Here is a 26726-nt window from a genome sequence, read left to right as displayed (position 1 = left end):
TCACACGCCTCTGATTCATCCCCGATGAATCAGACCTGACTCAACTCTAAGCAGTAGCAGGCATGACAAACAAGCAAGAATGAGTAGGCACAACAGGGCTCAAACAACTCCTACTCATGCTAGTGGGTTTCATCTATTTACTGTGGCAATGACAGGTCATGCAGAGGATAAAGGGGTTCAGCTACCGCAGCAAGTAACAAATATGTCGTTGTTGTCCTAATGCAGTAAAAGAGAGCAGGAGCGAGAGAGTGGGATTGTATCGGAATGAACAAGGGGGTTTTGCTTGCCTGGCACTTCTGAAGATAACATTGAGTCTTCATCAGTGTCAACGATCACATCATCGGTATCACGTCTATCGAGAGGGGACAAATACTGGCAACACAGAAGGGAACACAATCAATGCAATGCACAATATGATGCATGATCATGACATGGCAAAATGAATGTGTTTTGAGCTAATGCAACTAAAACCAGATTAAATGAAGTTGGTTTGAATCCAAGATTCAAATTCAAACTCCATATGTGGATATTTAAATGCCCTTTAATTGATTTGTGCTAAACAGCAGCTATAAGTTGTTCTAACATGCATGAAAATGGTACAGATGGATTCCTTGAATTTTTCTGATAATTTTTCATATATAAATTATTTAATTTGGAGTTACGGTTGAATTTCTATGAATTTTAGAAGTTTTAGGCATTTTCTGGAATTATTAAATCATTTAAGATTTATTTAAATTCCAGAAAGGAATTATTGCGTCAGCACTAGGTCATGCTGACCTCAGCATAGTCAACAGGGGCTGGTCCGGGTCAAACTTGACCAGTGGGGCCCACTGGTCAGTGACACACCGCTGGCATGAGTCACTGACGTGTGGGGCCAGTCAAAAGCCACGTCAGCAAGTCAAACTGACATCGAGGCCCACATGTCAGTGAGATAGAGAGCTAACAGGGGGTTATTTAACTTAACCCGTGTTTTTGACAACAGCGGTCCCACATGTCATGCACAAGGGTTTAATTAACTGAGTGATTAGCACCTAACCTAATGCTCCACGTCAGCTCTAATCGGCGTTTAGCCGCCGGCGTAACAGGGCACGGCGAGGTCGCTCGTCCGGCCAACTCCGGCGACGGGAGGTCGCACGGCCGGGTGCGTTGGAACACCCGCAGCAGGGCGCGTACGATGGTGGTGGTGGCTGGAGCTGATGCGGGCTGTAGCGGCACCGGCGATGAGCTCGGCGGCGGCGATGCTCGGGCTCGGTTGGGGCGCGGGGTTGTAGCTTGCTAGCGAGCAGGTTGAGAGGCGCAAGAGCACCAGGGGAGCTCCTGGAGCACTACCGCGTCCTCGGACGTGAGAAGATCGAGCTCAGGCCACGGCGGCGATGAGACACGACGGCAGAAGCTCTCGGCGATGGCGGGAATCGAGCTAGCGAACCAAATCCACCATGGGGTATGAGGGGAAAGGGAGAGGGGCTCACAGGGAGTCGTATGAAGAAGACGGCGAGCTCAGGGAGGCCCTGTGGACGACGAATCGGGCGGCGGCATCCGGCGGCCGTGGACAGGGAAGAGGGGTCGCGGCGTCGTCTTGGGGTCCTCCGGCCTTGCGTGGGTCGGCGGAGAGGCGCTCGGGTTCTAGGCGGAGCTCGTGGGCTGGTCAGAGAAGCGAGGGGGCGGCGGTGGCCGTGGTTATGGCGAGCGGCGGCGACGGCGACTCTCGGTCATGCGAGTGAGAGAGCCAGGGAAGAGAGAAGAAGGAATGGGGGAGAGTGAGAGCGGTCCAGGGGGTGCGTGGCATCCTCAGGGCGACAGGGAAACAGGCAGAGAGGCAGGAGGTGGCCTGGGCGTGTGCCCGCGCGCTCCGGCCACGCGCCTGCGCCCACTGGCGCGAGGAGGAAGGCGACAGGGGGGGAAGTGGTGGGCTGGGCCGCTGCTGGCTGCACAGTGTTGGGCCGCGGGTAAGCTGAGGTAAGTCCAGGTAACTTCCTTCTCTGTCTTTTATTTCTATTTCAGTTCTGTTTTCTTTTTATTTAATTCTTTTGCCACTGTTTTGAATTAAAAATAATAATTCAAACAATGCCAAAGCTCCTCTGAATATTTTATTTTGCTAGATGGACCTTTCCAAAAGCTCATAAAATAATTCAGGGATATTGGAAATAATATTCTAATTATATGAATATAATTCAAATTCAAATAGCTAATGAATTAAATTCAAAGTCCCAAAAATAAATCCTTAAAAATGTTCAATATTTTGGTTGGGACCAGAACCCTTGCCAAAAATTATCAAACATTTAAGAAGAGCATTTTGGAACAATGAATGAGATTTTTAGGGTTTCTGCCCCTCTTTTATTTAAGTTTTGAGGCTTCTGAATTCCTCAGTTCAAATTTTCAGAATTTAAACATGATGCACACATGAGCTAGCCTAGAGCACTACCAGCAACTAGGGATGTGACAACTCCTATCTTCGTGAGGCTGTTGTCACCAATGCGTGGGTTCCGGGGCTGACATCATAGCGCTCCTCTCCAAGCAAGAAATCTGGCCAAGACAATAGCCAGGGACAAGCCAGTGAGTACTTTGAATGTACTCGCAAACATTATGAACATGGGTATAATATAAATGATAATCATGCACTGAAACATTCTATGATCACAACGTCAGTCATAAGATAAAATCCATGATGCATGCAAGCAGGTTATTTATATGCAACTTGAACATGTAATTACAGAGTAGTGATAAAATGCACCAATCGGGTGTCTGAAGCGACGCCTCGAAAGGATAGTAAATAACGAGCATGCCTCAGTCGGGCGTCTGAGCGACACCACAAAAAGGGCTTATAAAGTAAATATATAACAAACATGCCACAGTCGGGCGTCTCAGCGACACCGCGGAAAGGGCTTATAAGAAATTAAATAACAAGCATGCCACGGTCGGGTGTCTCAGCGACACCACATAAAGGGCTTATAAAGTAAATATATAACAAACATGCCACAGTCGGGCGTCTCAGCGACACCGCGGGAAGGGCTTATAAGAAATTCAACAAGCACACCATAGTCGGGTGTCTCGGCGACACCACATAAAGGGCTTATAAAGTAAATATCACGATGAATATCCAGGAGGTAAAACCGTCCCAGGGATACTCAATAATTCAAATAACATAAAAGGTTAGTCCACAATAATAATAATCATAATCATCATAAGTCACAAGTCATGATCCATATTCTGGTTTAGTAGTTTCTCCTCCGAAGACCGACACTAAGACCGACACTTGACCCAACCTAGACTGTAGTCCTTAACCATGGACACGGCTATTCGAATAGATATAATCTCTGCAGAGGGTGTACTCTTTACCCACAAGTAATAGATTCCTTCAGTCCATCGGGACTAATTCCATCTACGGTCTTTTAATTGAAAACACACCTGACTTGCACACACCAGCTTAACTTACCGGTGTCGGGAATCACCCACGACACCAGTAAAGCAAAACTCTAAGTGGGGAGGCTACAACCTCGAATAGCATGGGATCAAATTTATATCGCACACTCTAAGGGGTGCCCCCCTCTCGGTCCCAACCGGAAACACCCATGCCCCCGGACCAGGTGGCCTGCCTACCAGATGCATCCGGTATCTTCCACCATGGCCTCTCTGTACGGTGTGTGCTAGGGAGGGGTTGACAACTTACTGAACCGTACCCTACCTGCGGCAGGGACAAGTGGTAGTATGAAACAAGTATGGGGGTTACTGGAACAAGACTCGATCTACGGTCGACTCAGGAGATTTAAGTATTCCCTGCATGATTAGCATAACAACTTATACTTCAACCAACAGACGGGATCACCACTCGACATACCCCATCATGCCGTACCGGACACAACCGTCTCGACGGAGGACTAGAGACAAGCCCGTGTCTACCCAAGACAGAGGCTTTCCCGGGTTCCTTCCGGTATGCAGGAAAGGCATATGATGGTGACTACTATCCCAAACATATCAAACTCCAATAGCATGAAATCATCAATATGCACTCATGAGTTTGAACATATCATCACATAAAATAACGGATACTCCGTGTCGAGGTGGTATTGTAACCGTGTCAGATAACACACACAATATTATGCCAGGGTTCAGAATGCTTGCCTTCAAGAGTATGCAAGTGGGGCGTGCTTTTTTTGAAAGTTGACTTCTTCTTCAAAACCTATTTTTGAAATTATTCAAATTAAAACATAGATTCAAAACAGTGTAAAAAAGTTGTCTGAAATTTTTCAAATAAATCTTAAAATAAACTAGACTAAATTTGAGAGAGGTAGGAAAATGAATCAACTCATTTGGAGTTTTATTTAAAAAGATATAGCCAGTCAAAGTTTAGTCAAATTTCTGGTTTTTAACTAAAACAGAAAAAAAGAAAAGAAAATGTTTCGAATAGGTACACGTCGAACACGTACTTAGCATTTACGCCTTCACTTATCCAGCATGAACCGGCGTGAGTCACTGACAGTGGGTCCAGGGGCCCACTGGTCAGGTTTGACTAGTCGTCCCCCTCCTTCCCTCTCCTTTGGTCGAACGGAGGCGGAGCTCCGGCAATCTTCGCTGGTGAGCGACGGCTCCTCAAGGGCATCCGAGGGCGGGGATGGGTCCGCCAGTCCAGGGCGGTCCTCCCGGTAGTCGCTCGGTTGCTGGGGCTAGAGGGGGTTGCCGGCGGCGAGCTTCGCGGCGGAGATGGCTTCGGGCACGATTTGGGATTTGGGTTATGGTGGCTTCCGATCATGGCTGGGGGTTTGGGCAGCTCCGCACGATCCAGGGGAGTTGGGTGGTGGCGTTGGACGGGCAGGGGAGGCCCTGGTTTCGACGAACGGGACTGGGACATGGCGGCGGCCGAGCTGGCCGGAGATGGGGGAGAAGGCTTTCCCCCGACGATTACTGGCTGTGGGGGCTTCGAGGGGATGGCCTGAGGCTGCCTGAGTGGCTGGACGAGCTCGGGGCCCCTACTTATAGCGTGGCTAGGTCGGTTCACGGCAGCCGTGGATAGGATCGTCAGCGACCGCCGTTCTGTAGCTTGCAGGGCATCGTGGCGGCGACGGGCGCTAGCGGACGAGCTCGTGGATGAGCTCGGGCTGTTCCATGAGCGAGCTAGCGCGCTGGTGTGGCTTGGGCGGCACCGTCCATGGCAGAGCTGTCGGGGTGGCGGTGGCGGCATGCGGTGGCGTCGCTGTAGGGTGCCAGGAGGGGGCCAGGGTGGCCCTGCGGTGAGGGAGGGGTCGGGCGCGACGGCTGGGAGAGAGGAGAGGCCAGGACGGGCGCGGGTAGGCGGCAGCGGGACGCAGCGACTCGCGCGCACGCATGTGCAAAACGTGTGCTCTGTCCGCGCCCAAAGCATGCACGCCAACTGTTCGGCAAAATGCCAGGGCAAGCAAGGAGACTTGGGTGGAGCTGGGGATTAGCAGGTCCAGGCTAGAGGCATCAGGGAGCTTAGTGGACAAGGTTGCTGGTTCAGTGGATCAAGCTCATAGTGCAAACTAAAAGTTCATGCCCAAACTGGCCATGCTCATAGGGTGTTTGACAAAATGCCACATGCACCTAGGCACTTCTTGGGGTGGCCAAACTCTCCAGACTAGTGTCTCTTTATGTGTAGGTGATGGTGGCAAGGTCATTTGGGCAAAACCAGAAATTTGCTAGTGCAAGTTTTGCAAATCTTCAGTTTTGGACAGAAAGAAGAAGGCATGATTGCATGCACTTAAAATCCTCCAATGGGTCCACTCGCCTGGACTTAAGGGTTTTGCAGGGTGGTCTAAAGCAGGGAAAAGAATCATGGGTAAAGGAGCAAGTTAAAATATGGTTGCAGTACAAATCATCAAGTTGGACCAGAATGAAAATGAGGTTGATTCACTCAAATTTTTCAAAGAACATCAACGGGTTTTTGCATAAAGATGAATAATATACTCCTACTCACATCCCCTAATTTTGGTGGAAGTTTTAAAGGAATATTTAAATAGGTTGTAGTGCAAAAGTGCAACTGGACCAGATTTAAAAACTTGGGGTAAAGCTCAAAATCTCCAAATGACCAAAGGATATTTTTGGATAAAAGTGATTTAGGGACATCATATGTCATCCCCAAATTTTGGTGGGATTTTTAAATAAATTAATCAAAGGGTTGCAGTGCAAATGGAACCCGAAAACCTATGAAACCCCATTTTAGAGAAATAAAGCTCAGGGGAAAAATAATTATATAAATAATCCCACTGATAAAAGAATTGTTTTATTTGAGAGGGTAAACAAGTCAAATAATAATTGGAAAGTTTTCACTTGGGGTGAAAACTCCACAACTTAGAAGAAAAGAGAGGCTTTGGGATCAAGAATAAATCCAGGAAAATAAAAATTTAATTTCCTGGCAAAATTTTAATAATCAAAACATGGTTAAATTTTTGGGGTGTTACAACACTACCCCCCTTAAGAAAAATCTTGTCCTCGAGATTTGTTAAGAGTTGTTTTCGAAAATATCTTTCCTGTTAGTTGAAACCAAAAGTTTACTCATAGCACAAACTTTGTGTCGTCGAGGTTGGTTTTTGGTAGCTATGCCCGGATAAAAAAATGCAATCGTACACAACATACCTATGCATGGCTACTATAAAAATAGGGGTGCACAAGCAAACAACATTTAATTATGGCGATACAGGATCGCACGGTTACATGGTGTGGACATACTAAGACTCGGTACTACTCGAGTGACTTAGTCTACCTCGTTAATATCTAATCGGGCTTGCCTTGTGGATGTCGAGGCTTCTCCACGGTTTTCACCGTCGGGATTAGCTGGAGGGGGTTGAGGAACTGCAGGGTCGGTGTAGCGATGATGACCATCCCGGGGATTGTTGGCCACAATCCTGCTGGAGCGTGTTCCCAAAAGGCGACGAAGCACTTCTGGGGTCATCAAGGTGTTTTGGTCAATGACTCAGGTAGACCTCAGGGACTCGATCGGTTGTTCGAACAGCACGACTGGATTGTCGGCGTCGGGCTCATCTTCTCTTCTTACCGGGGCTCGGCGAATCAGTTCTCCACGAGTTGCGATCAGATCAAGAGTGATTTGATCGAACAGTTCCTCTAGTGCACTTACATAGCGCACCAGATGCAACAATGCAGGATCCGTCTCGTGATATCTGTTGGCAACCTGGGGTGGCCTACTATACCCGTCACGGCTGGGGTAGTAGTAGAACAAGCGACAGTTAACTCTGGGCGACAAGTGCCGGAGTTGAACTACAGCCTCTCGAGCAGCTAGTTGGATGGCTTGTGGCTCAAAGGAAGTTGTCCTTCCGGTGAACCTGTAGGGGCGTTCTAGAGATAGACCCCTACCATAGATGTGCACGGTGGCCCAGAATTGACGGCTTTCACCGCTCATGGGTCCTTGGTACACAACATATTCTGGGGGCTCTTCTAATGCAAAGGCACGGCGGGTGAGGTTCGCGAGCACGGTCACAAAACCTCCAAGGTTGGTTGTTGTGGTCTCATTGTGCACGAAGGGGCCAGGCATTATAGCTCGGTTTGAGGAATAGGCTGGGATGTGCTGTGTTGAGGCTAGCGTGCCCTTTTTATAGAAAAAGGGGACGGAGTCTTCCTTCGCACGCTTGCGAATAAGGCAATTTAGGTGTCGGTCACTAGCGCGTGATCGATGGGCTAGGCTGATAGGTTGGGCACCGACTGCCAAAAGTGTCGGGGTCACTATGTGGCTATCTTACGCGACAAGCTTGGCCGGGGCTAGGCTATGGCCTGGTGGTTTGGTTAACCTAGGTTTATTGACCCGGCAAAGATAGGATTAGCCAATGGTCAGCCTGGCTCTGATACCAAGTTTGTCAGGACCGGGTTTTTCAGGATATTAATTTCCAGAAAATGGCCCTTGTGCTCACCAGCCCCAGGATTACTGTTAGCTGATGAGGCACCAACTTGATACGGATATTCCAAGCAAAAGTACAAAATATGTAGTACAAGACCATTCTGGCCTATGGGTACAACAAATGGTTTCTAGTGGTTAATGGCGGAAGCGGTTTGTGGATCATCAGCATTTAGGGGGCTCCATTTCCCACAGGAATAGCTGACCAGGTTAACTCCTATCTTCGTGAGGCTGTTGTCACCAATGCGTGGGTTCTGGGGCTGACATCGCAACGCTCCTCTCCAAGCAAGGAATCTGGCCAAGACAATAGCCAGGGACAAGCTAGTGAGTACTTTGAATGTACTCGCAAACATTATGAACACGGGTATAATATAAATGATAATCATGCACTGAAATATTCTATGATCACAACGTCAGTCATAAGATAAAATCCATGATGCATGCAAGCAGGTTATTTATATGCAACTTGAACATGTAATAACAGAGTAGTGATAAAATGCACCGATCAGGTGTCTGAAGCGACGCCTCGAAAGGATAGTAAATAACGAGCATGCCTCAGTCGGGCGTCTGAGCGACACCACAAAAAGGGCTTATAAAGTAAATATATAACAAACATGCCACAGTCGGGCGTCTCAGCGACACTGCAGAAAGGGCTTATAAGAAATTCAATAACAAGCATGCCACAGTCGGGTGTCTCAGCGACACCACATAAAGGGATTATAAAGTAAATATATAACAAACATGCCACAGTCGAGCGTCTCAGCGACACCGCAGGAAGGGCTTATAAGAAATTCAATAACAAGCATGCCACAGTCGGGTGTCTCAGTGACATAACATAAAGGGCTTATAAAGTAAATATCACAGTGAATATCCTGGAGGTAGTACCATCCCAGGGATACTCAATAATTCAAATAACATAAAAGCTTAGTCCACCATAATAATAATCATAATCATCATAAGTCACAAGTCATGATCCATATTCCGGTTTAGTAGTTTCTCCTCCGAAGACCGACACTTGACCCAACCCAGACTGTAGTCCTTAACCATGGACACGGCTATTCGAATAGATATAATCTCGGCAGAGGGTGTACACTTTACCCACGAGTAACGGATTCCTTCAGTCCATCGGGACTAATTCCGTCTACGGTCTTTTAATTGAAAACACACCTGACTTGCACACACCAGCTTAACTTACCGGTCTCGGGAATCACCCACGACACCTATCAAGCAAAACTCTAAGTGGGGAGGCTACAACCTTGAATAGCATGGGATCAAATTTATATCACGCGCTCTAAGGGGTTCCCCCTCTCGGTCCCAACTGGAAACACCCATACCCCCCGACCAGGTGGCCTGCCTACCGGATGCATCCGGTATCTTCCACCATGGCCTCTCTGTATGGTGTGTGCTAGGGAGGGGTTGACAACTTACTGAACCGTACCCTACCTGCGGCAGGGACAAGTGGTAGTACGAAACAAGTATGGGGGTTAGTGGAACAAGACTCGATCTACGGTCGACTCAGGGGGTTTAAGTATTCCCTGCATGATTAGCATAACAACTTATAATTCAACCAACAGACGGAATCACCACTCGACATTCCCCATCATGCCGTACCGGACAAAACCGTCTCGACGAAGGACTAGAGACAAGCCCGTGTCTACCCAAGATAGAGGCTTTCCTAGGTTCCTTTCGATATGCATGAAAGGCATATGATGGTGACTACTATCCCAAACATATCAAACTCCAATAGCATGAAATCATCAATATGCACTCATGAGTTTGAACATATCATCACATAAAATAACGGATACTCTCTGTCGAGGTGGTATTGTAGCTGTGTCAGATAACACACACAATATTATGCCAGGGTTCAGAATGCTTGCCTTCAAGAGTATGCAAGTGGGGTCTGCTTTTTTTGAAAGGTGACTTCTTCTTCAAAACCTATTTTTGAAATTATTCAAATTAAAACATAGTTTCAAAACAGTGTAAAAAAGTTGTCTGAAATTTTTCAAATAAATCTTGAAATAAACTAGACTAAATTTGAGAGAGGTAGGAAAAAGAATCAACTCATTTGGAGTTTTATTTAAAAAGATATAGCCAGTCAAAGTTTAGTCAAATTTCTGGTTTTTAAATAAAATAGAAAAAAAGAAAAGAAAACGTTTCGAATAGGTACACGTCGAACACGTACTTAGCGTTTACGCCTTCACTTATCCAGTGTGGACCGGCATGAGTCACTGACAGTGGGTCCAGGGGCCCACTGGTCAGGTTTGACTAGTCGTCCCCCGCCTTCCCTCTCCTTTGGCCGAATGGAGGCGGAGCTCCGGCGATCTTCACCGGCGAGCGACGGCTCCTCGAGGGCATCAGAGGGTAGGGATTGATCCGCCAGTCCAGGGTGGTCCTCCCGGTAGTCACTCGGTTGGTGGGGGTGGAGGGGGTCGCCGGCGGCGAGCTTCGGGGCGGAGATGGCTTCGGGCACGATTGGGGATTTGGGCTATGGTGGCTTCCGATCATGGTTGAGGGTTTGGGCGGCTCCGCACGATCCAGGGGAGTCGGGTGGTGGCGTCGGACGGGCAGGGGAGGCCCTAGTTGCGACGAACGGGTTTGGGACGTGGCGGCTGCCGAGCTGGCCGGAGACGGGGGAGAAGGCTTTCCCCTGATGATTACTGGCCGTGGGGCTTCGAGAGGATGGCCTGAGGCTGCCTGAGTGGTTGGACGAGCCCGGGGCCCCTACTTATAGCGCGGCTAGGTCGGTTCGCGGTGGCCGTGGATAGGATCGTCGGCGACCGCTGTTCTGTAGCTTGCAGGGCATCATGGCGGCGATGGGCGCTAGCGGACGAGCTCGTGGATGAGCTGGGGCTGTTCCATGAGCGAGCTGGCACGCTGGTGTGGCTTGGGCGGTGCCGTCCATGGCAGAGCAGTCGGGGTGGCAGTGGCGGTATGTGGTGGCGGCGCTGTAGGGTGCGAGGAGGGGGCCAGGGCGGCCCTGCGGTGAGGGAGGGGTCGGGCGCGACGGCTGGGAGAGAGGAGAGGCCAGACGGGCGCGGGTAGGCGGCAGCAGGTCGCGGCGACTCCCGCGCACGCACGTGCAAAACGTGTGCTCTGGTCGTGCCCAGAGCGTGCAGGCCCACTGTTCGGCAAAATTCCAGGGCAAGCTAGGAGACTTGGGTGGAGCTGGGGATTAGCAGGTCCAGGCTAGAGGCATCAGGGAGCTTAGTGGACAAGGTTGCTGGTTCAGTGGATCAAGCTCACAGTGCAAACTAAAAGTTCATGCCCAAACTGGCCTGGCTCATAGGGTGTTTGACAAAATGCCACATGCACCTAGGCACTTCTTGGGGTGGCCAAATTCTCCAGACTAGTGTCTCTTTAGGTGTAGGTGATGGTGGCAAGGTCATTTGGGCAAAACCAGAAATTTGCTAGTGCAAGTTTTGCAAATCTTCAGTTTTGGACAAAAAGAAGAAGGCATGATTGCATGCACTTAAAATCCACCAATGTGTCCACTCTCCTGGACTCAAGGGTTTTGCAGGGTGGTCTATAAGCATGGAAAAGAATCATGGGTAAAGGAGCAAGTTAAAATATGGTTGAAGTACAACTCATCAAGTTGGACCAGAATGAAAATGAGGTTGATTCACTCAAATTTTTCAAAGAACATCAATGGGTTTTTGCATAAAGATGAATAATATACTCCTAGTGACATCCCCTAATTTGGTGGAAGTTTTAAAGGAATATTTAAATAGGTTGTAGTGCAAAAGTGCAACTGGACCCGATTTAAAAACTTGGGGTAAAGCTCAAAATCTCCAAATGACCAAAGGATATTTTTGCATAAAAGTGATTTAGGGACATCATATGTCATCCCCAAATTTTGGTGGGATTTTTAAATAAATTTATCAAAGGGTTGCAGTGCAAATGGAACCCTAAAACCTATGAAAAACCATTTTAGAGAAATAAAGCTCAGGGAAAAAATAATTATATAAATAATCCACTGATAAAAGAATTGTTTTATTTGAGAGGGTAAACAAGTCCAATAATAATTGGAAAGTTTTCACTTGGGGTGAAAACTCCACAACTTAGAAGAAAAGAGAGGCTGTGGGATCAAGAATAAATCCTGGAAAAAGAAAAAATTAATTTCCTGGCAAAATTTTAATAATCAAAACATGGTTAAATTTTTGGGGTGTTACATGAACTTACAAAGAAGGATGTGCCTTTTTTTTGGGTCCCGCATAGGAAGAAGCCTTCACGGTATTGAAAGATAAGTTGGCACATGCTCCTTTACTCTAACTTGATTTTAATAAGACTTGTGAGCTTGAAAGTGATGCTAGTGGAATTGGATTAGGAGGTGTGTTATTACAAGATGGCAAACCTGTTGCATACTTTTCTGAAAAATTGAGTGTGCCTACTCTGAATTATTCTACTTATGATAAAGAATTATATGCTCTTGTTCGGACTTTAGAAACATGGCAACATTATTTATGGCCCAAAGAATTTGTTAACATTCTGATCATGAATCTTTGAAACATATTAAAAGTCAAGCTAAACTGAATCGTAGGCATGCTAAATGGGTTGGATTCATTGAGACTTTCCCTTATGTCATTAAACACAAGAACGCTAAAGAAAATGTTATTGCTGATGCATTGTCTCATCACTATACTATGCTTTCACAACTTGACTTCAAAATATTTGGTTTGGAGACCATCAAAGATCAATATGTGCATGATGCTGATTTTAAAGATGTAATGCAGAATTCCTAAGAAGGAAGAATAGGGAACAAGTTCGTCACTAATGATGGATTTGTGTTCCCTCCTAATGAGCTATGCATTCCAGCTAGCTTCATTCATCTTTTGTTGTTGTAGGAGGCGCATGGAGGAGGATTAATGGGGCACTTTGGCGTGAAGAAGACAGAGGATATACTTGCTACACATTTCTTTTGGCCAAAGATGAGACGGGATGTTGAGCGTTTTGTTGCTCCCTGCACTACATGTCAAAACACTAAGTCACGATTCAGTCCTCATGGTTTATATATGCCTTTGCCTTTACCTAGTGTTCCTTGGGAGGATATATCTATGGACTTTGTTTTAGGTTTACCTCGAACAAAGAAGGGGAGGGATAGCATAATTGTTGTCGTGGATAGATTCTCGAAAATGGCACACTTTATACGATGTCATAAAAGCGATGATGCTGTTAATGTTGCTGATTTGTTCTTTCGTGAAAGTATTCGCTTGCATGGTGTGCCAAATACTATTGTTTCAGATCATGATACTAAATTTCTTAGCCACTTTTGGAGATGTTTATGGGCTAAGTTGGGGACTAAACTGTTTTTTAGTACTACTTGTCACCCCCAAACTGATGGACAAACTAAAGTAGTCAATAGAACATTGTCTACTATGCTTAGGGCTGTTTTGAAGAATAATAAGAAAATGTGGGAAGAATGTTTGCCTCATATTGAATTTGCTTATAATCGTTCATTGCATTCTACTACTAAGATGTGCCCTTTTGAAATTGTGTATGGTTTCCTACCTCGTGCACCTATTGATTTGATGCCTCTTCCATCTTCGGAGAAGGTTAATTTTGATGCTAAACAACATGCTGAATTGATTTTAAAAATGCATGAGTTAAGTAAGGAAAACATTGAGCATATGAATGCTAAATATAAACTTGTTGGAGATAAGGGTAGAAAACATGTTGTGTTTGCACCTGGAGATCTTGTTTGGTTACATTTGCGTCAGGATAGATTTCCTGATTTGCGCAAATCAAAGCTAATGCCACGTGCTGATGGTTTTTTAAGGTGTTAGAGAAAATAAATGATAATGCATATAAACTTGAGCTACCTGAGGGGTTAGCCCCACTTTTAACATTGCAGATTTGAAGCCTTATTTGGGTGAGGAAGATGAGATTCCATCGAGGACGACTTCATTTCAAGAAGGGGAGGATGATGAGAACATCAATACCATTGTTACACCCATAGCCCCTGCTACTATACATACTGGACCAACTACTAGAGCTCATGCACGCCAATTAAATTACCAGGTACTTTTGTTTCTTGGTAATGATTCTAATGTTCATGAGAATATGATGCTGCCTAAATTGGATACATTTGTTTTGCTTACAAATGAAGGGCCTAGCTTGGAGAAGGATGAACATTGGAGCAAGAACACACATGAAGATGACGGCTTGCCCAAGGGAAACAAGAACAGAGTTTCAAGTGATGATTTCAGGACTTTGAAGCCACCGTAATGAGTGCATGAAGTCTTGGACGAAATATAAAAGATGTCGCTTCACAAATTTCGTCTGGAGGCTATTATAGGTGCTGCGTCACCTTATTATTGGGCCAGGCCCATGTAATTTTGAAATACATAAGTATAGGTTGTTTTTAGAGTCCGTATGTGTGGGGATACAGAGATAGGGTTGGTTTCGGACCCCTCCCCCAAGGGCCACGAAATTCCCCCCTCTTCCTCCATATATACAGCCCTTAGGGCATCGTTTAGACTTCAGGTTTTGTTTAGATTAAAAGTTCGCCATAGCTACAACTTCGCATACTTCGTTTGTGTTCAACGACCAGACCAAGACATCACAGAACCCCACCTTGATTAATAAAGCTTTCATATTATATTTGTAGTATCCAGATTGTAATCTTAGTTTCTTGCTTGTTCTTCATTTGCTTGTAGGAAATAGACCTTCGTGGTCAGGTTGATCGTGCTCCGGCGTGGTCAATAACCTCTCGGAGTTGGTTTATCGATTGCTAAGGCGCGATGTCGTTGCACGTACATAGTCGGATCTTCAAAGTCTACTCCTCCGAAACGATAATCACCATCTCATCGAAAGACGGTACACCTTTGCCTCTATCATACTTTCACTCAAACTATCATCTACTTGCTCTACTTTTTATTTTCCTTTCTATTTGCCTCTCTTTTTCATCTGCGTCCACTTCTTAAGAAACAAAAACACAAAAATGTCTTGCTTTGTTAGTTTGCTTGTTTGCTTGCTCGGTCACTATGACTCAAGAAAATACCAAGTTGTGTGATTTCTCAAATACTGATAATAATGATTTTATTAGTACTCCTGTTGCTCCTCCTGCCACTAGTGCAGAGTCATATGATGCATTGCTAAATCTTGTTATGAAAGAACAATTTTCTAGAAATCCTAATGAAGATGATGCATCCCATCTTAATACCTTTGTTGAATTATCTGATATGCAAAAGAAAAAAAGATGTGGATAATGATATTATTAAGTTGAAATTATTTCCTTTCTTGCTAAGAGGTCGTGCTAAAACTTAGTCTTCATCCTTGCCTCGCAATAGTATTGATTCATGGGATACGTGCAAGGATGCTTTTATTGCCAAGTATTTTCCTCCGGCTAAGATTATTTCTCAAATCAAATTATGAATTTTAAGAAACTTGAGCAAGAACATGTTGCACAATCTTGGGAGAGAATGAAATTAATGGTTCAAAATTATACCACTCATGGTTTAAGCTTATGGATGATAATACAAAATCTCTATGCAGGACTAAACTTTGTTTCTAGAAATCTTCTAGACTCTACTGCAGGTAGTAACTTTATGGGAATTACATTAGGAGAAGCTACAAAGCTTCTTGATAATATGATGACAAATTATTCTCAGTGGCACACCGAATGAGCTCCAATTGGTAAGAAGGTAAACTCTGTCGAAGGAATTGCTATGTTGAGTGATAAAATTGATGCTCTCATGAATATGTTTACTAGTAAAAGTGCTCATGTTGATCCTAATGATGTTCCACTATCTACTTTGATTGAGCAAAATAATGATGCTATTGATGTGAATTTTGTTCCTAGAAATAATTTCAACAATGTTGCTTATAGAGGTAATTTCAATCCTATACTGTATCCTGAAATTCCTCTAAGAATTATTTTAATTCCTAATTCATACAATAATAGTAATAGGATAACTACTGATCTTGAGAACCACATTAAAGAATTTCTTAGTTCCCAAAAGATTTTCGATGTTATGGTAGAAGAAAAACTACATAAAGTTGATGATATGGATAGAATTGCTCATGATGTGGATACTCTTAAAATTAAAATATTGCCACCTAATCATGATATTAATGAGTCTATTAAATCTATCCAAGTGTCCATTAATTAATGTAAAGAGAGAGCCGCTAGGTTGAGATCTAAACGAGAATTCCTAGAAAAGGCCATTCCACACGGTTTTTATCATAATCATAATGAGGATGTTAAAATGATTGGCGTGACACCCATTTATTTTTTTAGTAATATAAAACTTGATGAAAAAGGGACTGGGATGAGTCAACTTTAGCTAGAAGTAGTCCCAATCATAATGAGGATCTTAATGATAAAAATGATAAAAGTGTGTTTGGAGAGGTAAAGACTTCAAATAGTGATGCACCCACTACTTTGTATCATAAGGACTTCAATTATCATAATTGTTATGTGACTGAATGTATTTCCTTGATGCAATCCATGATAAATTCACCTAATTCTTGTGAACAAAGTCAAGCTTTTACTAAACATATTGTAGAAGCCATGATAAAAGCTCATGAAGAAAAGCTAAAATCGGAGGTTTCTATACCTAGAAAATTACACAATGAATGGGAACCTACTATTGAAGTAAATATTAAAGATTATGAATCTAATGCTTTTTGTGATCTAGGTGCTAGCGTCTCTACTCTACCAAAATATTTATGTTACGTTCTAGTTCTCACCAATATGGATGCATGTTCCCTTAATTTGCACTTAGCAGATTCAACTATTAAGAAACCATTGGGTAGAATAAATGATGTGCTCATACTTGCTTACAGAAATTATGTGCCGGTGGATTTCATTGTGCTTGATATTGAATGCAACCTGTCTTGTCCTATGATACTTGGTAGGCCTTTCCTACAAACCATAGGTGCTATTTGATATGAAAGAAGGAAATATAAGGTTCCAATTTCCTTTAAAGAAAGGGATCAAACACTTACCTATGAAGATGATTAAACAACTATATGAATCTATTATGAAAGTCAACTATGGAATTAATTTGAAGGATGACAATACTTGAAACAATGCCTTACGCCTAGCTAGGGGCGTAAAACAATAGCACTTGTTGGGAGGCAACCCAATAGTTATATTCAATTTTTGATTTTACATTCTATTTTGGTGTGTTCAGAAAATTATTGCTACTGTTATGATTCTGTTTTTATGTTTCAATTAGTGTTTGTGCTAAGTAAAGCATTTGGGATGATTTGGTTAATAGTTGACTTGATTCTGTGAAAAAACAGAAACTTTTGCACCCAGAGCTCAAATTACTATAATTCACTCGAACGTGATAAAATTCTGAATTTTTTACAAATTATTGATATACAAATTTCCAAAGTTTTCCTAATTTTTCAGAATTTTTGGAGCTACAGAAGTATAGTGTTTGTTCAGATCATTATAGACTGTTCTGTTTTGGATAGATTCTTTTTTACATAGTTTACTTGTTTTAATGATGCTATGGATTATATCGGTGGGTATAAGTCATGGAGAAGTTAGAATAAAGTAGGTATTATGAAAGAATAAATTATGAATGAGTTATAATAGTACCTAAAGTTTATCATTTGTCTATTATACTAACGGATCTCACGAGCTTTCTATTGATTTTTGTGTGCTGAAGTCTTCAAGTTTTGGGTGAGATCACGATGGATGAAGGATAAGGAGCGGAAAGACCCTAACCTTAGGGATGAACAAGGCACCCCTAGGTAATATCCAAGGAAGACCCAAGTGTCTAAGCTTGGGGATGCCCCGGATGACATTCCCTCTTTCGTCTACAATATATCGGTATGTTACGACATCAATATATCGGTCGTAATATGAAAGGATATTGGTTCATGATCATTGGTTAGTAGGAATATCGGTACTAAAACTTGTTATTAACTTCTCATCTAAGTGTTGGTTATGGCATGGTGGGGAGGTTTGAGCATTTTTATATTTGAAATGAAATGCTTGAGTGTTGTAATAATTGGGGGCGCGCGATAATTAACTCCTACCAACCTCCTCCCTAGGGGCATGCGAGTAGTACCTTGCTTCGAGGGATAATAAACTTTTCGCAATTTGCTAGCCTCTTCAGTAACGTGCATTGCCCTTTCACCTCGAGAGTTAACTTCGCCAGTGCATCCAAACTCTGTGATATGATACACTTTATCACACATAAGGCTCCCTATATGCTCCTCAAAACAGCCACCGTACCTACCTATTACGGCATTTCCATAAATATTCTGAGATATATTGCCATGCAACTTCCACCGTTCCAACACATGACTTGTGTGTTCATCATCATATTGCTTTGCATGATCATACAGAGCTGACATGATATTTGTGCCACAGCCACCATTCATCATTATTATACATGTTACGCTAAACCTTTGCACATCATGGTACACTAACAGAGGCATTTATATAGAGCCATTATTTCAGTTTTATCGAGTTATAGTATCAAGTTGTAAGTAAATATGTAACATCCCAATTTTCAATTTGGATGTTATACATAGATCATTCATCTGCATACATGATTTATTGCATTTGGTTGTTTAGTTTGGTTGCATTTTGATCCAAGAGGCCTTAAGCAACTCAAGGACCAATTTGAGAGAGTTGGAGGTTTCACAAATATCCAGTTTTGACTTATCAAAATTTGGTAATTGGATCAAATTGTTTTCAAAATTATTTTTCCAAATATTTTTAAAAATAATGAGAGAAGATAATATGACTTCTTCAAATCAGTAGAAAGATATCAGAAATTGAATTTTGAATTTTTGAGGGTTTATTTGATTTTATTCGCTAGTTTATTTATTTATTAGTTGAGTAATTAGAACTGTAATGTTTATTTTTAGTTTAGGCATATAAGTCCAGAAAAATGTTCACGAGGTCATATATATAAGGCTATTTAGCTACGTAATTTTTCTGGAATTTTAGGATTATATTTATATTTATTTTGAGTGTTTTAGTTTCTAGGAAAAATTGTTTAAAAAAAGGTTCACCGAACTGGGCCGGCCCAGCTCGCCTCGCGCGCTCAACCGACTCGGGACCGAAGTCCCGAGCGCCGCCGCTCCTGCTGCCGGAGGAGTCCGAGCTGGACTACTCGTTCGCCACCGCCGCCGCGTGACCCCCTCCCCAAGTCGCTGTCACCTCCTCCCGCATATAAATACGGGACCCCCCGGCCCCCTCTCTCCTCATCAAGTCGTCGCCGCCGCCGGCCACACCGCAGCCGACACCGCGCCGCCGACGCCCCGCCGGAGCCCTGCAGTCACCTCCGTCAACCATGCCTCACCTCACCGCCATTAGCCGGAGCCACCGCCGCCACCGTCGGTTTTATCTTGCCGCCGTTAGCCGGTAAAAACCCGATCCGGTTCGCTGGTCTTTTCTCGGTTTTTTCGGTTTAGATTAGATCGGTTCTTTTATTTATTTTAATTCGTTAGTTACGAGCGTTCGCCCGTTTAGACCTTTTAACAAACGAATTCTTCTGTTAGTCTCTGTTAGCGGACGTTCATCCAACGGATTTTTCTTTTCTGTTTTTTTTTTGGCCAGGGACCTATCGATGAATAGTTTTATCGCAGATTAGCCCCTGATCTTCAAACTAGCGTAACTTTCAGCTCGTATGTCCAAATTAGATGAAACCAACGCCTAAATCTTTAGAACGATCCCCTCTATCCAGTAAACCAACTTGAACATGGTTTTGACAATTTAAAATTTGAGTTTGGATCAGATTAGTATTTGATCTTGTTTTGTTTGTATCTTGAGTTTCATAGCTCCGCTTGATTTTTTTATTTTTGCAAATCGTAGCTAATCACATGTACCTAATGTTAAGATCTAATCCACATAATAATAATGCTGTTAAGTTCTGTTTTCTGTTTAGTTTAGTTTTTTGTTTCCTTCGAGTTTTATTTGGATCTTTTCTCGTTTTGTATCGTTTGCTTGATTCCTTATGTATGCTACTGTTTGCCTACGCTAGATTTCCCGGAGTGCGAAGCTAGTTACTACGTATCTCTAGAGTTTTTAGATTGTCAACCAGGCAAGTTACACTTTGATCATACTTTTCTATACCCAGTTTTTACTATGCATTTGTATTGCCCCTCAAAGATTTGCATGAGTAGGATTGGGAACATGTGGTTTAGTTGTAGTTCATGAGGTAGGAACCTATTACCCTTGATCACCCCGGGAATATACGTTATGCTCAATTATTGCCTAGCCATGCACGTAGACGGGGATTGGATCGTGATGTACATGGAAGTTGTGAGAGATATTAATATTTGGATAACATTAAGGTGGCAACTTTAATACACATCTGGGTGGATTGGTTGCGGCACCTGGAGAAACCAGTGCTTGCCCATTTGGGAATCCCGGAGTACCCATGTGATTTTTCCTCGGTTCGCCACCCAGGCTCAAAGGGATCATATTATACTTCATGCCTAGAAACTTCCGTGTGCAGCCATAAGCCATTATGGGCTCTGGCATAGTTGATTAAGTTGTATGAGCTCTTGAAGAGGTGGACTAGAAGATGTAGGGGAAAGTAGGTGTACCGGTCTACCCGAAGTAGAGATTTAATGCTTCAGAATGACTATGTCTCGATCTTCCGATCATGGATGCGGTTGAGTCTTGTGGGGAAAAGTGCACAACCTCTGCAGAGTGTATAAACTAATCATGGTTAGCCTTGTCCCTGGTTATGGACATCTTGAGTATCTAGAAGTGATTATTATTGTCGATCTCATCACTCTTTAATTAATGAATTGGGTTTAATGATGATACTTGATTAAATTTTGGATTTAAGTTGGAGGAACCTTCTCAAATATTGGTTTAACTTTATGTAAATAAAATTTATTCCTTTGTTGTAGGGAAAAAATAGCTTTATGCAAAACATTAAACTTAGAGCCTCCACCAGCCAAAGATGCATGTAGATATAGTTTCTTGCATTCATTTTGTTATACAGTGTAACTCTGCCAACATATTCCATGTGCTGACCTACATGGCTGCAACATCTCATGTTGCAGACTTGACCGACGAAGAATAAGGTGCAATAGGTCGTTGTCATGCACTCAGCTATGCCGTTGGAGTTGATGGACTCATTTATCTTTGAGGCTTCCGCAATTATTTAGTTAGATGGCCTTCAGCCATTTTATTTGTGCAACAGATACTCTTTATGAGGACCTCGATGTAATAAGTGTGTGATTGAACTCTGTTATAATTCCTCGAGTATTGTGTGTGTTAGCATACCGATCCAGGGATGACACTTAAGCACAGAGACTTCGGTCCATTGGTATCATGGTTGCTACAAGATGGTATCAGAGAACACGCTGACTGTAGGACGCGACCACTAGGAAAAGCCACAAGATACTCTTCTCTTCTCATTTCTACTCCTCCTCTATTTCTACTCTATAGATGACGGACCCTAGGAACAAGTTCACCCAGCCGGATGACGACACCCATTTCGGACGACACTTGAAGGAAGTCATGAAGTACCTGAACATTGGACTACCAAGCTTCACTGGAACCTTCACTATAACTTTATTGGAAGAGGAGCGCTGGAGGATCGAAGTTCGAATACCTGGGAGGACGTTTGCGCCAACAACTGAGCCCATCGATTTTACCTTGGATGCACCAAGTTGGAACTTGGAAATGAGCATGGCAGCCCACATCACTTTTGGACGCATTGTGAGGTGTACCACAAGGAGCTTGAAGACACCGTCTATCAGATATATGGACGCCGAGACAAGGAATGGGAGATGATTCATACCGGGAAGGATGGATCAATTGCAGCATACATTCAGGAGATGGATCAGCACATTCGTCGATATGAGAACCAGATGTTCTCTATCATGAAGAAGACCAAGAAGCTGATGAAGAGAAATATCGAGCTAGAAGAGGAACTCAAGTCAACCCGCGATGGATATGAAGAAGAAATTGTTGTGCTACTGGAGAAGCATGAAGACCTAAAGACGAAGCTAGGAATACCCGTGGTGAACCAGAAGCAAGAACCTGAAGTGGACATTCATTCAGAGGACTACATCATCCTGGACGACACCGACACGGATAGTGATGCAAATGATGACAGTGATGATGACTATGAAGATGAAGCTGGAGCTGATATTATGGAGTCTTCCACCGATCAAAATTTCTAGATGACGACCATGTTATTAATAGTATTCTTCCAAGTAGTTAGTATCGATCGATTTGTAATCGTAGTTTAGATCATTTGTATGAATCTTGTTTGATATTGAGTGATGTGAATTGATTTTATTTGCCTCATGTGCATATGGGTAGTGAAATCTCTCTTAAACCTTATTCTATTCTGTTTTCTCACCCCCTCTAACCATCAGATGCCTCCGAGACAAGACACCGGATTCACTTTCCCGCTGGAGCTCACCCAGTTGATCCAGCAGCAGAATGCCTTCATGCAGATGTTAGTCCAGAACCAGAATCAGAACCAAGGCAACAACAACAACCCACCGCCATCACCCCCTGTTGACAACCTAGCCCGCTTTTTGAGGTTGAATCTGTCGGTGTTCTCTAGCAGCACCGAGCCAATTGTTGTAGATGATTGGCTCCGCAAGATTGGAAGAGAGCTGACCACTATCGGATGCACAGATGTGAAGAGAGTGCGCTTTCCTACACATCAGCTTGATGGTCCCGCAGCATCTTTGTGGGATAACTTCACCATTACTTACCCCATAGCTACAGTTACATGGGATCAGTTTCATCAGGCCTTCCGCACCGCACATGTTTCAGCTGGAGCCATGAATTTGAAGAAGCATGAGTTTTGCAACTTACGCCAATTGAGTCGTAGAGTGGGACAGTATGTGGATGAGTTCAGCAAGTTAGCACGCTATGCCCCAGATGATGTGGCCACAGATGCCACGAAGCAGGAGAAGTTTCTTGAGGGACTCAATGATGATCTAAGCATGCAGTTGATGGTGGCAACCTTCAACAACTACCAGGAGTAGGTAGACAGGGCCCTCATGATAGAAGGCAAGCAACAGCAGATTGACAATCGCAAGAGGAAGTACGGACAGGGGAGGTACAATTCTGGAGCTCAGCAGAAGCCTCGCTATTCCCCGTACTCGGGAGGACACACTCATAACCACGGAGGGCATAACAATGGAGGACATTAACACAATGGAGGAAGTTCACACAACCACAGTGGCCCTAAGAATGGCAATGGGAATGGAGGAAGCAACAATCTGAACCGTTCCAATCCCGTGACACCCGCCAAGAAGGATCAGAGTCACATTACTTGTTTCAAGTGGGGGAAGACCGGACATTACGCCACTGAATGTTCTGAAGCAAAGAATGGAAATGGCAATGGATGGAAAGAATCCCAACCCTTTCACCAGAGGTCCGGTGAACCATGTCAGTGTGGAGGAGATTGAGGAGCAGCACGACGCAGTTGTCGGTAAGTTTTTGATTAATGCATTTATAGCACTTGTTCTTTTCGATACTGGTGCATCTCATTCATTCATATCAAGGGGATTTGTGGATAAGTTTAAGCTGCCAACAGTAGCCCTTAAGTCACCTATGTTAGTAAGTTGCGCAGGAGCAGAGTATATGGCTAGTCGGGGATGTTATCAGTTGCCGATAACCATACGTAGACATGTTTTCCCCACCGGCCTTATTATCCTGGAGTCAGAAGTATTGGACTTGATCCTAGGCATGGATTGGCTATCCAAGTTTGAGGGAAATATTGATTGCGCCAGTAAATCAATTCTTCTCACCACCCCAGAAGGAAAGAGGATCAAGTATGTGTCTAGGCATGCGCCGAGGAGGACTCTGTGAATTCCCTGTCGGGAGTTGTTCAGGAGGAAGTACCAGTGGTGAAGGATTATCCCGATGTATTTTCGGAGGAATTACCGAGCATGCCACCAGATCGAGATATTGAGTTTTTGATTGAGTTATTGCCAGGCACCGGACCAATATCAAAGAGACCGTATCGGATGCCCGCAAATGATCTAGAGGAAATTAAGAAGCAGATTAAGTAGTTACTAGAGAAAGGTTATATTCGACCAAGCTAATCGCCTTGGGGAGCCCCAGTGCTTCTAGTTGAGAAGAAGGATGGATCTCCAAGGATGGTTTTTGATTATCATGCGCTGAATGAGGTGACGATCAAGAACAAATACCCTCTACCAATGATCAATGATTTGTTTGACCAGCTACAGGGAGCTAAGGTTTTCTCCAAGATCGATCTTTCATCAGGTTATCACCAGCTGAAGATCTGAGAGCAGGATATACCTAAGACAGCTTTTACCACGAGGTATGGGCTATATGAGTATACAGTTATGTCATTTGGTTTGACTAATGCCCCTGCCTATTTCATGAGTATGATGAACAAGGTGTTCATGGAGTTTTTGGACAAGTTCGTCGTGGTGTTCATTGATGACATATTGGCCTACTCGAAGAATGAAGAAGAGCATAAGGAACATTTGCACTTGGTCCTCGAGAAGCTCAGGGAACATCAGTTGTACGCCAAGTTCAGCAAATGTGAGTTTTGGTTGAAGGAAGTTGGATTTCTTGGACATGTTATATCAGGAGAAGGAATAGCAGTGGACCCTACCAAGGTTGCATCTGCCACTAAGTGGTTGGCACCCACCTCAGTTGGAGAGATCAGAAGTTTCCTTGGACTCGCAGGTTATTATTGGAGATTCGTTGAGAATTTTTCCAAGATTGCGAATCCCATGACGGAGTTATGGAAGAAGAACACCAAGTTTAAATGGACAGAGGATTGTGAGGCCAGTTTTCAGGAGTTGAAGAAACGTTTGGTTACAGCCCCAATGCTGATTCTCCCAGACATACGCAAGGATTTCCAAGTGTATTGTGACGCATCACATCGAGGACTTGGAGGTGTGCTTATGCAGGATGGAAGAGTTGTTTCATATGCCTCACGACAGCTTCGACCTCATGAGTTGAATTATGCCACGCATGATTTGGAGTTAGCAGCCGTAGTGCATGCGCTCAAGACATGGAGACACTTCTCATCGAAAACCGTTGTGATGTTTACACGGATCATAAGAGTTTGAAGTATATCTTCATGCAGAAGGAGTTGAATCTCAGGCAAAGAAGATGGTTGGAGCTCATAAAGGATTATGATATGAGATTGCATTATCATCCAGGAAAGGCCAATGTTGTAGCAGATGCGTTGAGCCACAAGAGTTATGTTAACACGCTCATAACCGGAGGATTGCCTCAGGAGTTAGCCAATGATCTCCGAGAACTATGCTTGGAGATAGTTCTGAGAGGTTATGTTGCAGCATTGGAAATTCAGTCCACTTTGCTGGGAAATATCCGGGAAGCCCAGAAGATGGACAAGGAGATTGCATAGATAAAGGAAAGGATGAGTAAAGGAAAAGCTAAAGGTTTTCGAGAGGATGAGCACGACACTTTATGGTTTGAGGATCGTATCTACAGGCCTAATGACCATGAGATCCGGAAGTTAAATATTCAGGAGGCTCATGACTCGCCTTATTCGATTCATCCAAGCAATACCAAGATGTATCTGGATTTGAAGGAAAGTTTCTGGTAGACAGGAATGAAGAAGGATATTGCGGAGTATGTAGGAGTATGCGACGTATGTCAGAGAGTTAAGGCAAAGCATCAGAAACCAGCAGGGTTACTACAGCCTTTGCCGATACCTGAATGGAAGTGGGATAAACTTGGCATGGATTTTATCACCAGATTACCCAGGACCCGTTTAGGATATGACTCTATATAGGTTGTAGTTGATCACTTAACCAAGGTAACCCATTTCATCCCTGCGAAGACAACTTATACCAGTGCTAAGTTGGTCAAGATATACATGACTAGGATCGTATGTTTGCACGGAGTTCCGAGGACCATCGTATCAGATAGAGGAACACAGTTTACTTCAAATTTTTGAAATCAGTTGCACGAAACTTTGGGTACTAGCTAGAGTTCAATATAGGTTTTCATCTGCAAACAGATGGTAAGACCGATAGAGTCAATCAGATTCTGAAGGACATGTTGAGAGCTTGTGCGCTAGATTATGGATCTAGTTGGGATGACAATTTGCCCTATGTAGAGTTCTCCTACAACAATAGTTATCAAGCTAGTTTGAAGATGGCCCCTTTCGAAGCTTTGTATAGAAGGAGGTGCAGGACACCATTATCATGGGATGAAGTTGGAGATCGACAATCGTTCGGACCAGATCTAATCAGAGATTCCGAGGAGAAGGTTAAGTTGATTCGTGATAGGCTCAAGATAGACCAGTGCAGGCAGAAGAGTTATGCAGATACTAAACGCAAGGAGGTAGGCTATGAAGTCAGAGACAGAGCATATCTTCGTGTGTCCCCACTTTGAGGAGTTAAGCGTTTTGGAGTCAAGGGAAAACTAGCGCCATGATTTGTGGGACCCTGCCCGAGTGTTGGAACGTATGGGTGAAGTTGCTTACAAGTTGGAATTACCCGAAGGATTGTCAGGGGTTCATGATGTGTTTCATGTTTCCCAGTTGAAGAAGTGCCACACAGAGATGGCTGACATTCCTCTGAGAGATACAGTGCCGCTGGAAGCAATACGGATGGATAGTGATCTGACCTACGAAGAGAAGCCAGTTAAGATTCTCGAGTTTTCCAGCCGAGTTACTCATAGCAAAGTCATCAAGTTTTGCAAAGTTCAGTGGAGCCACCATACCGAGCAGTAAGCCACCTGTGAGCGAAAAGAAGACCACCGCAAGGACCACCCACACCTTTTTGCTGACCAACCCGAATCTCGAGGGCGAGATTCATCTTAAGGGGGGTAGGTTTGTAACATCCCAATTTTCAATTTGGATGTTATACATAGATCATTCATATGCATACATGATTTATTGCATTTTGTTGTTTAGTTTGGTTGCATTTTGATCCAAGAGGCCTTAAGCAACTCAAG

This window comes from Triticum aestivum, chromosome 5B, assembly GCF_018294505.1.
Source record: "Triticum aestivum cultivar Chinese Spring chromosome 5B, IWGSC CS RefSeq v2.1, whole genome shotgun sequence".
Taxonomy (NCBI): Eukaryota; Viridiplantae; Streptophyta; class Magnoliopsida; order Poales; family Poaceae; genus Triticum; species Triticum aestivum.
The sequence above is the reverse complement of the archived record's forward strand: the minus strand, read 5'-3'. Positions refer to the sequence as shown.